At 41.4% G+C, this 14840-nt stretch overlaps 1 protein-coding gene across 1 annotated transcript in view; it reads right to left on the bottom strand.

Moving 5' to 3' along the window:
• The window catches only part of LOC145412140 (phytanoyl-CoA dioxygenase, peroxisomal-like), a 158816-nt gene that overhangs the window by 40379 nt on the left and 103597 nt on the right, over nt 1-14840 (bottom strand). The gene's annotated exons all lie outside the window — the stretch shown is intronic.

Here is a 14840-nt window from a genome sequence, read left to right as displayed (position 1 = left end):
ATAATACAAGACTGACTTAACTCACTATTACGGTCAGTTCTTAACGCTGATTACCATATTGCGCAGCATAGAAAACACTGCACTGCTTGATATGGGTAGTTTTAACTCAAATACTCAACTTTCAGAATATCTATTCACTACTGCTGATCAGTCATTGGTTTCTTTACTTTTATGTAAAAGAACAGAATATGAAAACAAACAAAAAGCCACTTCCTTAACAAAAAATTACCTTACTCCACGATGCCATGTTGACAATATTCATGTTTATGAACTGTCCGATTTCTTTAATACTAGAGAATTACTGTTCATCTCCACCTAAATATAACTGAGGCACTGAACTGCAGAGGAGTCCAGACGCAAACACGGCCATGTTTGAGTTATGCCTAACACTGTACTCCCCAAATCTTCCTCTTTCTGGAGAGATGAAAGAGAGAATTCTACACACACACAGGTCGCCGACAGAGACGGAGCTTTTCCTGGATCATGAGGAAATAACTGCTCAATCAGCGGCAAAAAGGAGACCAGCCTATTGTGATTATGTGAGAGCGTGAGTCGTGGTCCCGTCAGACAGTAGTTGAAAAAAAAAAAAAAAAAAAAAAAAAAAAAAAAACAAGGTTCTAGTCATAAAGAGTACAAGATAGTGGAAATAGAAAGTTTCCATACGGTTACATCATGGCGGAGAGGGATGGTGCTTTGTTTACAAACGGTAAGGGGGATTTTGCAGGCTTCTCCGAAGATGATCTGGGAAATGGAAGTACTAAGCTGAACCAAACAAGAGTAGCAGGATTACAGAAAACAGCAGAGAGGAATGTCCAGGAGTTAAAAAAGGTATGGGCAGTAATTAGACAGCTGCGGGAACGGACCTTACAGCACGAGAAAGAGATTAAAATTCTACAGAATAAACTGGAAAACGTTTGCACATGCAGTGATGAACAAGAAAGAGAAGTCACAGATTTAAAAGTGTGTAATGAAGCTGCCTCAAATGAAATAAAACAGTCAAGAGGGAGAATAAGAGGTTGGATGGAGAAAGGGACAGGATGAAAAGTAAACTAGATGAGTATGGATCCAAATCAAGGATGCAAGATGAGCACATTAAGGAAATCAAGGAGCAACATAAGGGCTGGAAGAAAATTCAGGAGGAAGGAAATGTAAATTTGAGAGAGTTCATAGAACAACAAAGCAAGGAAAAGGTGGAGAAGGACGTGGTTAGGGTAATGAGAAGTAGAGAATCTTTAGTCAGGGATGTAACAGATAAGAAAAAATGAGTGATAATTTCGGGAGTAAAAGAAAAAAATATGACAGTAAGATCAGAAAGAGAAAGACAAGAACTGAGTAAGGTTAAAGAAATAATATCAGTGGTTATGGAGGGTAACAACGAAGCTCAAGAAGAGACTGAAGAAGTGTTTAGGTTGGGAAAGTATGAGGAAAGGAGGGGCGAGGCAGTTGAAGGTGAAGTTTAAGTCTCAGGTAATGGTAAACGAAAGCATCAATAGAACATGGAAATTATCAAACAGAGAAGGGTTCAAAAATGTTTGGATAAGGAGAGATGCAAATGAGGAAGAAAGAGCTAAAATAAAGGAGTTTGTAAAGGAGGCAAAGGCAAAAAACGAACAGTGAACAGAGGAAGAGAAGACAGTGTTTTACTGGACAGTCATGGATCAGAAATTGAGGAAGTGGTACCGACGGAGAGAAGAGGGTATAAAAAACAACAAAAATAATTTGAAGGTGGCATATAGTAATGCAGATGGTTTAATACTGGCAAGGCTAGAAATCAACAATTTCTTGCGGGTACATGAACCTGATGTTATGTGCTTTGTAGAGACCATGTTAAGAGACAATATTGATACCCATATGGGAGATGGTAAACATAAACTGTGGAGAGACAGAAAAGAAAAAACTGGAGGAGGAGGATAGCAGTGAAGAACAACACAAATGTAGATACTGTGGAAATGGGAAAGGACAGGGCTGAAGTGATAAATATGAAATTAGAAACTGGAGAGAATGGCATGAGAGATATAGTGGTAGTTCCCCCTAGACAACAGCATGGAATGAAGATGAATACCAGATGTTGTCAGACATGGCTTGTTATTTAAAGAGAATGACTGAGAGGAGCAACAATATAATTTTAATGGGTGACTATAATTGTAAAGAGGTGAACTGGGAGGAATGGGACTAATAAGGCAACGAAGATTCGTGGGGCACTATACAATACTATTAAATATAACAATGAATAATGTGATGACACAGTGGGTCAAAGAAGACACATGATTCCGAGGTGAGGACACACCAGCAAGACTAGATTTACTGTTTACCAAAGAACCCGATGTAATAGAATCTTTGAAATATCTGTATCCTATAGGAAAAAGTGATCATGTGGTCACTGAGTTCCAGATGATAACAGGGAATGTGGTGCCAAGAGACGAGCTTTATAGGCAAGGAAGATACAACTTTGGGAAAGCAAACTTTACAGGATTGAGAAAATTTTCCAAAAATGCGGACTGGAGAAAATTCAGAGAAATATGAGAGATACAGAGGAAGTAGGATATCTTTCTAGACGTCTATAATTCGGGGGTGGAAAAATATGTGCCAAGAGTAAGGGGGAAAGAAAACAGGAAAAAGGAGTGAGTTAACAGAGGGTGTATGATAGCAAAAAAAAGAGAGAGACATGGCATGGAACAACTGGAGAAAGAGAGGTAATAACCGAACAAAGGAAGAATATAAAAGAACTAGAAATGAATATACAAGAATAAGTAGAGAGGAAGAAAGGAACTTTGAAAAAGGTATAATAGACAAATGTAAGGATGAGCCCAAACTGTTTTATAGATTTGTCAATGGCAAAATGAAACAAAGGGAAGGAATAAAAAAACTAAAAGTAGAAGGAAAGGTTTATAAAGATGCAGCAATGCAAGCTGAAAAAATATAACAAATGTTTCCAATCGGTTTTCACTAATGAAAAGGAGTTTGTGGAAGGGGAGGAAGTGACTAGAAATGTAGTGACAAAAGGTATAAAAGTGTAAGTACAGGAAGTGTATATATTACTGGAAACTAAAGATGTAGGGAAAGCCCCAGGACCAGATGGAATCTCTAACTGGGTACTGAAGGAATGCAGAGAACAACTGGCGGATAAGATTCACAGTTTAATTGTGAGTTCTCTGGAAGAGGAGAAAGTGCCTCAAGAATGGAAGAGGGCAAATGGAGTACCAATTTAAAAGGGAGGAAAAAGGGAAGAACCCCTGAAGTAGAGATCAGTGTCCCTAACCGGAATGGTCGCAAAATTGTGCGAGAGAATCCTGAAAGATAGGAGGATAGAATATCTGGAAGAGATGAATATTTTGGCTGAAAGTCAGGTTTGAATCAGAAATGGAAGGTCATGTGTTTCCAACTTGTTGAGCTTTTACTCAAGGGCAACTGACGTGCTATAGAAGAGACAGTTGGGTGGATTGTGTGTATTTAAAATTGGAGAAGGCCTTCGACAAGGTACCCCACAAGAGACTAATGTGGAAACTACAGCATATAGGAGGATTGAAGGGAAACCTGGAATGGATGAGAGACTTTTTGAGAGAGAGACAAATGAGGACAGAAATAAAGGATAGGATGTCTGGATGGAGGGAAGTAACAAGTGGAGTCCCATGGGGCTCAGTGTTGGCGCCAGTAATGTTCCTGATTTACGTAAATGATATGGTAGTCCCCCCCCCCCCCCGACTCTGGACATAGGCTTCACAGCCTGCTTTCAAGGCCCAGTAGTCCTCCTACGTACCGCAAACCTCTACATGTCACCACTTCGGCACTAGCACCCACTGTCCATATTGAATACATGCTAGGGCTGTCTCATACAGGACCGGTGTACTGGTATTAGGGTGGGTATTTTTATGACATGTCGACGGGTCTTCTGGTAGATCAGTAAAGTCTGCTTTTATGAAATTCAGATCCTTAAACTGTTCCCTGCGCCAGTGGGATTTGAACCCGGGTTTGTTAGGACTGCAGGCCACCTCTCTACCGATTGAACAGTCATGCAAGTTTGTTTGCTGATGATGCGAAGATCCAGAGGAAGATGGAGGTTGAGGAGAACTGTAAAATGCTGCAGGAGGATCTGGATAGGATACATGATTGGAGCCGGATGTGGGAAATGAAATTCAACGCAAAGAAATGTAAAATATTGGAAGTGGGTAAAAGTACCAAGAGGCCATCACTGAATTATCTGATGGGTAATGAACCAATCACAAAAGCAAGAGAAGAGAAAGATTTGGGAGTGCTGATCCAGGATAGTTTGTCACCTGAAAAACATATTAACAAGATAGTTAGAGAGACGTATAAACTCTTCACTAACATAAGAGTAGCATAATTAGATGGATGAGGAGATGATGAAAAAATTGATAGTGGCCATGATCCGCCCCAGGATAGAATATGCAGCAATAGTGTGGTCCCCACACAAAAAGAAAGATATAAACAAGATTGAGAGAATACAAAGAACAGCAACCAAGATGGTCCCCAGTCCAACAGATCTGTCGTACAGACAGAGGCTGGAAAAGATGGATTTGCCTTCCCTAGAGGAAAGGAGAGAGAGGGGCAACATGATTGCAGTGTTCAGGACCATGATGGGAGTAGATAAAATTGACAGAGAAGATCTGTTTGTATGGGATAAGAGAGTAACAAGTGGACACGGAATGAAACTGAAGAAGCCAAGCTGCTTGAAGGATATCAAGAAATATAGTTTTCCTAGTAGATGCACAGACCTGTGGAATAGTCTGGACAAAGAGATCGTCCAGTCTAAAAATTTAAACAAGTTTGAAGCAAAATTTTCCTCATCGAGAAACAGAGATAGGACCCCATGAGTGTAGCTCATTTCCTGTATATCACAATCAGGTAAATACAATTAGGCATATACAAGCATTCAGATGGTTGAAAATCATATAATGCGACATGCACTATTTTCCTGTGCATTGGCTGGATGGCTAGCCTGCCAAGCTGAGCCACAGAGAGAACCAAATGCCATCCACACCCCATACACATGACCGCATGGTGCCCACCCAACCACACACAGCGTTGTGCACCATCTAGGCCATTCTTGGCCAATCACCACACACACACCATGCCCATATCACGCCGCCACCCTACCAGGTTCAGTTTTGTCTATGTCGCCTCCCATTGCATTATCCTGCATCACTCTGTGTTTTTAGTGCCTTTTTTTTCCTGTTTACACTCAGTTAGTGCAATATGTCAAATAATTATAATCAATAATCAGAGTGATAATGAATAATCATAATCAGCAATCAATAATACTGCAACCTTTTTTTATCGTAATTATTTGTTACTGCACTCACAATGTTACTATCTTATTTCCTTAAAGAAGCCAATTATTATTTTATAATAATTTCATTACCTTTTTATACACAGTGCTTGTAGTATTTTTATATATTACTGCTATCCTTTCATGACAGAATACTCTTATTCTTATTACTGTTTTCAGATTTCACTATTTTCTTTTTCTTCAATGTATTTGTTGGTCTTCATAACACTCTTTCTAGCTTACTAATTTTGTTTTTCTTGGCCCTTTCTACCATCACAGTCTTCTAATTATTAGTTATTAACTGTATTATATTATTATCATTGTCAATGCCCTTTCTGTTTTTCAGTATGTACTGAAGCTTTCCGAACCCCTGCGGCATGAGAAAATCGTATTCATTGTTCCGTCATTCAAAATGCCATGCACTAAATTTTTTACTTTATATAATTAAATAAGACTTTAATCTACACTTTAATACCAAATTCAATTGCATACCTCGTACAGTGATCCCTAATTTATTTGAATGTGCAGTATCTGGACCAGTCATTATCCATCATCCAGATGTAAAAGTCCCCCAGAATTTTGGTCGGCCAGCCGACATGTTCAAACATTTGGTAATGTGGCCGCTGGGCTCGAGCTGTGAGCACGAAGTAGGCCGTAACCCACAACCAGAGTTAAAATGTCTGTCCACCCCTGTACTGAATGGTCAAAGCCAGCACTTGTCCGATCACTCCCAACGAACCTCCAGCACCCGAGTAATACGACTGTAACCAACAAGTCAAAATGTCCGTACACATCCCCACCGAATGTCCCAAGTCATGCAGCCACCGGGCTAAGTCTTTCCGAACAGCCACTGACACTGTAACACAGACCGCAAGCTACGAGTACATGTTCGGTGACAGCAGTCGTCTGCCTCTCTACCAAACGTCCAAAGTCGTGCGGTCACTGGCAGTTATGTTTCTGCATGGCCACCGGGTGTCTAACAGACCGCAAGCAGCGTGTCTGTTAGACAAAAGCCCCCGTCTGCCTTGTGACAGAAGAGTGAAAATCCTGCCCACAGCCTTGCTTCTCCTTCCCTCCCGTCCCTCCCCCATACCCTTCCGGCTCCCCCCTCAGCCCCTCCTCTCCTTCGCACAGATAGCACTGACTCGTGAGTTTTTAAATTTTTTTGCAAATTATTAGAACACCACTGGTCATATCAAAATTCCAAAGTGACCATGAGAAAGCTCACAAAATTCTGCATCTAGACATGTTCTTAACTCTTGGAAGGTGCCAGCAAAATTTTGCACTAGGATAGTGGGAAGTTATATGAAGGTAAGTTTTACTCCTGAATATTATTTATTCTCACTGCACTTCTGTACGCATACTCATCAGTCTCCTGTGTTTTTATTAGCTTATTTTATAGTATAAACACCAATGATGATGGTATACCATTAGCTAATACCAATTTCACCAATTTCTGGTGGCACATTTGATAGTGGATTTTTTGTGGCCTGGGAACAGCTATCATTGGTGTTAGAAAACTGATTTTTCAACTGTCCTGAGGTTTTTTGTGGATTTTTTTTTTTTATGCATTGTTTCCCTGGTGTTTAGTATTCACCAGTGTGTTTTGATGTCTAAATATGGAAGATTGACCTGAAAACAGTGCCAGAATTAGGAGGGGTACTGTATACAGTAGCATGTAGGTACAGTGTATTTTTTGCTTTTCAGTGTTTGTTTCTTTTCTCTATCAAGATTTTCTTGGTGTTCAGCATTACTCTGGATATTCCTGTGTGTGTTTTGATGTCTAAATATGGCAAACTGACCTGAAAACAGTGCCAAAATTAGGAGGGGTACTGTACATGCAGTAGTAAATAGGTACCAGTAGGGTGGTTTTTGGTTTTCATTTTTTTTTTTAATAGTTTTCTTGACATTTAGCATTACAGTACTTTGGATATTCTTTTGTGTGTTTTGATGTCTAATATGGCAGACTGACCTCAACACAGTGCCAAAAAAATTGGAGGGGTACTGTCCATACAGTAGTGTATGGGTAGGGTGTTTCCCCCCCCCCCCATGGTTTTCTTGGTGTTTAGCATTACTTTGGATATTCCTAGGTGTGTTTTGATGTCTAAATGTGCCTGAATGCCTGGAAAACACTTCCAAAGTAAGCAGAGGTACTGTACAAATAGGTTAGGTATAGGTTGGAGGTTGGGTATAGGTAGGGTCTGGGCATAGTAAGGGAGATGTTGTTCATTATCCGGACACTGAAATTACCCGGACATGCCTTTGGCTCAATTATGTCAGATAATTGAAGGATTACAGTGTGTATCCCAAGATATGGCATTCTGAAAGTCATGACACTTTGAGCGCGGTTTTCTCCGTCTTTTTATTTTCGGAGCTTGGCCTCCTTGGCAACTCAGTGCCTCAGTTAATATGTATGGGGTTGTAAAGGAGGTGCAAGGTAGGGCAGTGGATGTAGGGGCGGCTCTAATGAATGAGGGTGAGATGTGGAAGATTCCGGTGTTGCTGTTTGCAGATGATACAGTATTGCTGAGTGAAATGAATGGGAGTTGCAAGGTTTAGTGAATGAATTTGGGACAGTGTATAGGAAGAAGAATCTGAAAGTTAATGAAAACAAGAGTAAAGTTATGGTGTTTGAGAGGAATGAAGTCACAGAATGCACAGTGAGGTTGGATGGTGAGGATATAGAGAATGTGAGTGCATTCAAGTACTTGGGTAATGTGACGAGTAAGGATGGAACTTTGGGGGATGAAATGCTTGAAAGGGTACAGCAGGGAAGGAAGGTTGTTGGTTCACTCAAAGCAGTGATGAGAAAGAGGAAGGTGAGTATGGAAGTTAAGAAGTCATTGTATGATATTATTGTGATCCCTATCCTGACATATGGAAACGAGGCATGGCCCTTGCTAGTGGGGAACGAGTCAAGAGTGAGAGCAGTGGAAATGAGTTACTTGAGAGAAGCATGTGGAGTGACATGGAGGGACAGGTTGACAAATGAAGTGAAGGAACGTTGTGGGGTGGATGTGGATGTGGTTGAGATGATTAGGAGAAACACACTCAGGTGGTTTGGACATGTGGAGAGAATTGAGAATGAAAGACTGACTAAGAGGGTGTATGTAGGTGAGGTGGAGGGAGGGAGAGGGAGGGGAAGACCGAGGATGAGGTGGAGGAATGGAGTTGAGGGGTATATGAGGGAGGGGGGAGTGAGTTGGGGGGAGGGTAGTCAAATGGTGGGTGACAGAGCAACTTGGAGGCATTTTGTTTGTGGCCACCCTGTGTGGGATTAGGGCATCAGGCTACAGATAGATAGATAGATAGACAGATGGAAAGATAAATGTTATTACAGTAATCTCTCGAAGACAGAGCCCAAGCAATGTCCAGGACTTGGTTTTCCTGGGACTTGAGAAAAATTCCCCTGGACAGGTACTGTACTTATAGACCCCAACCCAACCAAACTCTGAATGACTCCCTACCGGACATGCACAGCACCTATTTAAGACCCTAGTCACACAAATAAGGGGCAGAAACCATAAAATAAATGAAAAGGAACCAAAGAATGAGAAATTGGATGTGATTAAGGAAATCATTTCGCAGTGTACAGAGTACTTACGACAAGTCAGTGGCCGTCACGAAGATTAACCCGCCTCCTCTATGGCTCTGACAGTGGTGAAGGTGCAATTGAAGCACGTACAGTAATCCAGTGTTGCGCTGCACTTAATCCTTTGCACTGTGAATTATAACTGTATAACGCTGCGCATTCTACTCTTACTTGTGCCATGCCAGTTGCAACACGCCAGTGTTGCACTTAGCACTTAATCCTTTGCACTGTCAGTTCTAATTTCTTAACACTGCACAGCACTGTAAATTCCCATGTGGTCTAGTGGTGAGGTACTGCAATTTATTCGCTGTTTATTCACAAAAGTGAGCACGTGGGCAGCCATGGTGATGAGTGTGCAGTCACAACGGTAGGTTGGCGGGAAATGGGGAGGATGCAGGGGCGCTCTAGCGGAAGTTGCCGGAACTATGCGCAAAACGCAGCTGTTCATCACCGTGCGGCAAATTTAGAGAGGGGGTGAGCACATATCGACTTTTTTTTTTTTTTTTTTTTTTTTTTTTGCATTTTGACATTTTGTGGCCATTTTTGGTGTCCCATATCCCATCCATCCATCCATCATCCAATCCTACGTTGCCTCATGAGAAGCGTAGAAGCCCAGGACTAGGCAAGTTGGTCCTGACATTTAAGATGAGAGTGAGTCCCAAGCCCAAAATATCCGGGACTTGGGGTGTCTGGGTCTTGGGTATCCGGGTCTTAAAGGGATTATTGTATTCTTGAAATGAATTTAAAACAAATCAATAAAATCTGCTCTTTCATTCAATTAAGAAAATGAAAAGGCCATTAAAAATAAAAATACACTTTCTCTCCAAACCAGCTGCTTGTATGTATATTAAAATCACAGACAGCACAAACAGAATTTTTAAAAAATCAAGTACATTGAACATTTACAACATTTTATTTACCCAAAAAGTGTCCCATACTTGTCAGATTCGTACTCAACACCTCTGATGTTACGGTATTTTCCCACATTTAGTCTCGACTCAGTGCAACATGAGACCACTGTAACCTGCAACTGATGTCTCATTACCTACAGACAACATACTGTATTCACATCCATAACTGAAAAAATATGCTTTAACAAACAAACCAAATGAAATACAACATGAGTCTTTTCTGCTAAGCTGATTAGTAAAATACAAACATGCTCTTGAACAATCCTTTGTCACCATCACTAATTATGCACTCTCACTACACTAACCTCTAATTACCTCAAAAATATAAAAATGTAGCACCTGAATATACACACTTAACAAAAAGCAAAATAAAATGTTTTACAACCGAAGTTCAATATACTGAGGCTGTTTGGGAACAGGGTATATAGTTGTCTCTACCCTCTTCCCTCAATATCACTCTCTCACTGTCAGCTATGTTTGCCTCACAACACCAACATTTAACAAAGAATACTCAGAATTTACTAAAAACAGTCATTCACCTCAAAACATATTGAGTACAGTGAAAACATCCACTGTTATGCCTAAGAAACACTGCTGCCTCCCAGCTGCTATGGCACACACACACACACACACACACACACTCAACACTCGCTCAACTAATTATAGTGAGCTACCACAGAACAATACATGACAGCTCTAAGAAAAGCACAAGAAAAATACAGCCCCATCAGAACATAATTTTGCACTGGAAATGTCAAGGCAAATACCAGTTAGAGAGATAGATAAATCTATCTATCTATCTATCTATTGCCAGACGCCTCAATCCCGTTTGGGGTGGCCACAAACAAATCGCCTCCAAGTCGCCCTGCCCCCCGCCATTTCACTGCCCTGCTCCGAACTCACACCCCCCTCTGTCAGATACCTCTCCACCCCATCACTCCATCTCATCCTCGGCCTCCCCCTCCCTCTTCCCCCCTCCACCTCACTCACATACACTCTCTTCGTCAGTCTTTCACCCCCCCATCCTCTCCACATGGCCAAACCACCTCAGTGTGTTCCTCATAACATTTCCTATCACATCCACATCCACACCACAATGCTCCTTTATATCCTAATTCGTCAGCCTGTATCTCCATGTGACTCCACAGGCTCCTCTTAAATAACTTATTTCCACTGCTCTCACTCTTGACTTGTGTCCTTCCAACAACGTCCAAGCTTCACTTCCATACGTTAGAGTTGGTATCACAATACTGTCATGTAGTAACTTTTTCACTTCCATGCTTACTTCCCTGTTTCTTATCACTGCTTTCAAAGAACCAGCAACCTTTCTTCCCTGCTGTACCCTTTCAAGCACTTCACCCTCCAAACCTCCATCCTTACTCATCACACTACCAAGTACTTAAACGTACTCACATTTTCCAATTCCTCACCATCCAACCTCGCTGTACATTCACTGACTTCACCTCTCTCAAAGACCATCACTTTACTCTTCCCTACATTCACCTTTAGATTCCGTTTCTTACACACTCTCCCAAACTCATCCACCAAGCCTTGCAGCTCCCCTTCGTCTTCACTCAACAACACAGTATCATCTGCAACAACAGTACAGGGAGTTTCCAAACACTATCCTCTCTCACCAGGGCCACTCCAACATCCACTACCCTACCTTGTACCTCTTTTATTACCCCATCCATGTGGAGGGACAGCTTGACGAATGAAGAAGTGAAGGAACGTTGTGGGGTAGATGTGGATGTGGTTGAGAAGATTAGGAGAAATACACTGAGGTGGTTTGGACATGTGGAGAGAATGGAGAATGAAAGACTGACTAAGAGGGTGTATGTAGGTGAGGTGGAGGGAGGGAGAGGGAGGGGTAGACCGAGGATGACGTGGAGGGATGGAGTTGAGAGGTATATGAGGGAGGGGGGGTAAGTTGGGGGGAGGGAAGTCAAATGGTGAGTGACAGAGTGACTTGGAGGCATTTTGTCTGCGGCCACCCTTTGCGGGATTAGGGCGTCGGGCTATAGAAAGATAGATAGATAGATGTACAGATTGAACAGCCATGGAGACATGACACATCCCTGTTTCAAACCAACTTTCAAAGAGAAAAATTCACTTAGTTCACCATCCACACGCACTGCAGCCTTCGCACCATCGTACATACTCTTCACAGCATTCAACAACTTCCCATCTACTCCATATATTCTAAACACTTTCCACAACCCTTGTCTATCCACCCTGCCATATGCTTTCTCCAAATTCATGAAAGCCACATACAACTTCTTTCCCTTCTCTAGAAACTTTTCCACCAAAGATCTAAGAATGAATATCTGATCTACACAACCTCTTCCCTTCCTAAAGCCTCCCTGTTCTTCTCCAACTAATTTCTCTGTTCTTTCTCTAACTCTGTCAATAAGTATCCTACCATACACTTTTCCTATTATACTAAGAAGACAAATGCCCCTATGATTACCACACACTTCCAATCCTCCGGGACTCTACCTTCCTCCCAGGCCAATATACACATCTTCCACATCCATTCTACTACTATCTCTCCCCCATGCTTCAGCATTTCACCACACACTCCATCAATTCCTGGGGCTTTCCCCGATTTAACTTTCTTCATTGCTTCCACAACTTCTATCCTACTGATTTCTTCCTGTCTTCTCACCTCCCTCCTTCTCCCAGCCATTCCCCAGCCACTTATACTCGCATTACTTCCATCCTGCATGTTCAACAATTCCTTAAAGTGTTCTCTCCATCTGCTCACTTTATCTCCCTTCTCCACTAGTAATCTACCATTTTTATCTCTCACTCCCCTGCTAACTTCACTTCCACCCTGTTTTACTCTTTTCACCTCTTTCCAGAACATTTTCTTACAGTCCCTCCACTTTACACTCAAATTCCTTTCAAATTCCTCATCCACTCTCTTCTTACTCTCTTACTAATCTTTTCACCTCTCTCTTTCTTTTCTCTTACTAATCTTTTCACCTCTCTCTTTCTTTCTACATATAACTCTCTCTTCCGCCTCTCAACTTCTTCCACACCCCTATTTCTCATCCATTCATTGTATGCTTTCTTCTTTTGTGCCACAGCCTGTCTCATCTCTTCAGTCCACCACGCTGTTCCTTGCACCCCCCTCCGTCTTCTCTTCCTTCCACACACCACATCACATGCTGCACATATTTCTTCTGTAAATATCCTACACACACCTTCCATGTCTCCCATCTGCTCCAATTCATATTTGCCCAATCGTTCCTCCACTTCTCTCTTATACTCTGCCTTTTTCTCATCCTCTTGTAACCTTTCCACTCTCATTGCAACTACTCCTTCCTCTCGTCTTTCCCTTCTTCTATTCCTCCATCTTACTTGAATCCTAATTCTGGCCACCACCAAGTAGTGGTCAGAAAGTCCACTCCCCCAACCTCTATAAGCTCTCGCATCCATTACACATCTTCGCATCCTTTCATCCACACACACATAATCAATCATTGCCTTCCTTTCATTCAGTTCACCACCCACCCTTCTCATCACTCGCCATGTATACCTGTGGATCATTTTATGCCTGAAGAGGGTACTGGCTATCACCAACCCCCTCCCAGCACAAATGTCCACTAACGCACTCCCATTTTCATCTATCTCAGCAGGCACACCCCACTCACCAACTATTCCATCCACCTTCACATTCCCAACTTTACCATTCATATCACCGATCAAAAACACTCTCTCTTTCCTTCCAAAATTTTCCATGCACACTTCTACATTTGTCCAGAACTCTTCTCTCACTCTTCTAGAACGATCTTGCGTTGGTGCATACACACACAGAATCGCCCACATTTGTATTCCAACTTTCAACTTTACCCACACAATCCTTGACCCAACTGATCCATACCATCTTATGCTCTTCTTCCATCTTTTACCCACAACTATACATACTCCTTCTTTTGCCCTCTCATTCTCACCTACTCCTGCACATATACACCATCCATACTCCCATTCTCTCAAACTTTCTCCTCCCCATTTTGTTTCAGTTATTCCACATACATCCACTTCCGCACCCTCAAGCACCTGGACAAACTCTCTCTCTTTCACCTCATCATTCGCTCCTCTTACATTCCATGTACCGTATTTCGCGGCATGTAAGACGCAGCATTGTGAAATACGCACCCTAATTCTGGCAGGGCAGTTCTGTGAAAAAAAAAGTTTGCCCCAAGTCTGCAGTAAGGTTTCTTGATAAGAGCCATTACCACACAGATACACAATCACCTTTCAGAATCTATTCATTACTGATCATCAGCCTTTGGTTTCTTTTTTTATATACAAAGAATGGTACAGGAAAAGAAAACAATGCCCCTTCTTGACAAAACGTGACTGATATGAGCCACTGTCACTTAGATACAACACTCACCTTTCAGAATCTATTCAGAACTGCTCATCATCCTTTAGTTTCTTCTTTTATGTACAAAGAATGATACAGGAAAAGAGAAAACAAAACCCCATCTTAACAAAACGTGACTTCAAACCACGAGGCCATCTCAACTTTGTTGATAAAAATGTATCAGTAAACTGATCTAAACACTGTTTTTAATATTTTATGAATTTAAAACCACAATTGAAGTCAATAAACTCTATTCTTTCATTCACTGACGAAAACATAAAATACAATGAATGTTCACATCAGTTCATTTATCCTAAAAGAACCCCGTCATATTCCACACCTGTTACGGAATTTCCTCACATTGCCTTGACTCAAGCACAATATCAGACGACTACCATCATTAATCATGCACTCTAACTAACCTGTAATTACCTCCACAAATAATATAAAAAGGTAGCACTTGTAAATACACAAATTACAATGTTTTACAACCATAGTTCAATATAGCAAGGCTGCTTGGGAACAGGATAGACAGCTGTTTTTACTCTCTTCTCTCAGTATCACTCCTTCACTGTCAGCTATGTTTGCCTTGCAGCATCAACAATTAAAAATGTATGCTTCACTGATCATAATTTACTATAAACATTCATTTCAAAACATACTATGGTGAAAACA

This window comes from Coenobita brevimanus, chromosome 92 (assembly GCF_032717465.1).
Source record: "Coenobita brevimanus isolate Jiangsu-jjx chromosome 92, ASM3271746v2, whole genome shotgun sequence".
Taxonomy (NCBI): domain Eukaryota; kingdom Metazoa; phylum Arthropoda; class Malacostraca; order Decapoda; family Coenobitidae; genus Coenobita; species Coenobita brevimanus.
This window is presented reverse-complemented; position numbering and strand designations above follow the sequence as displayed.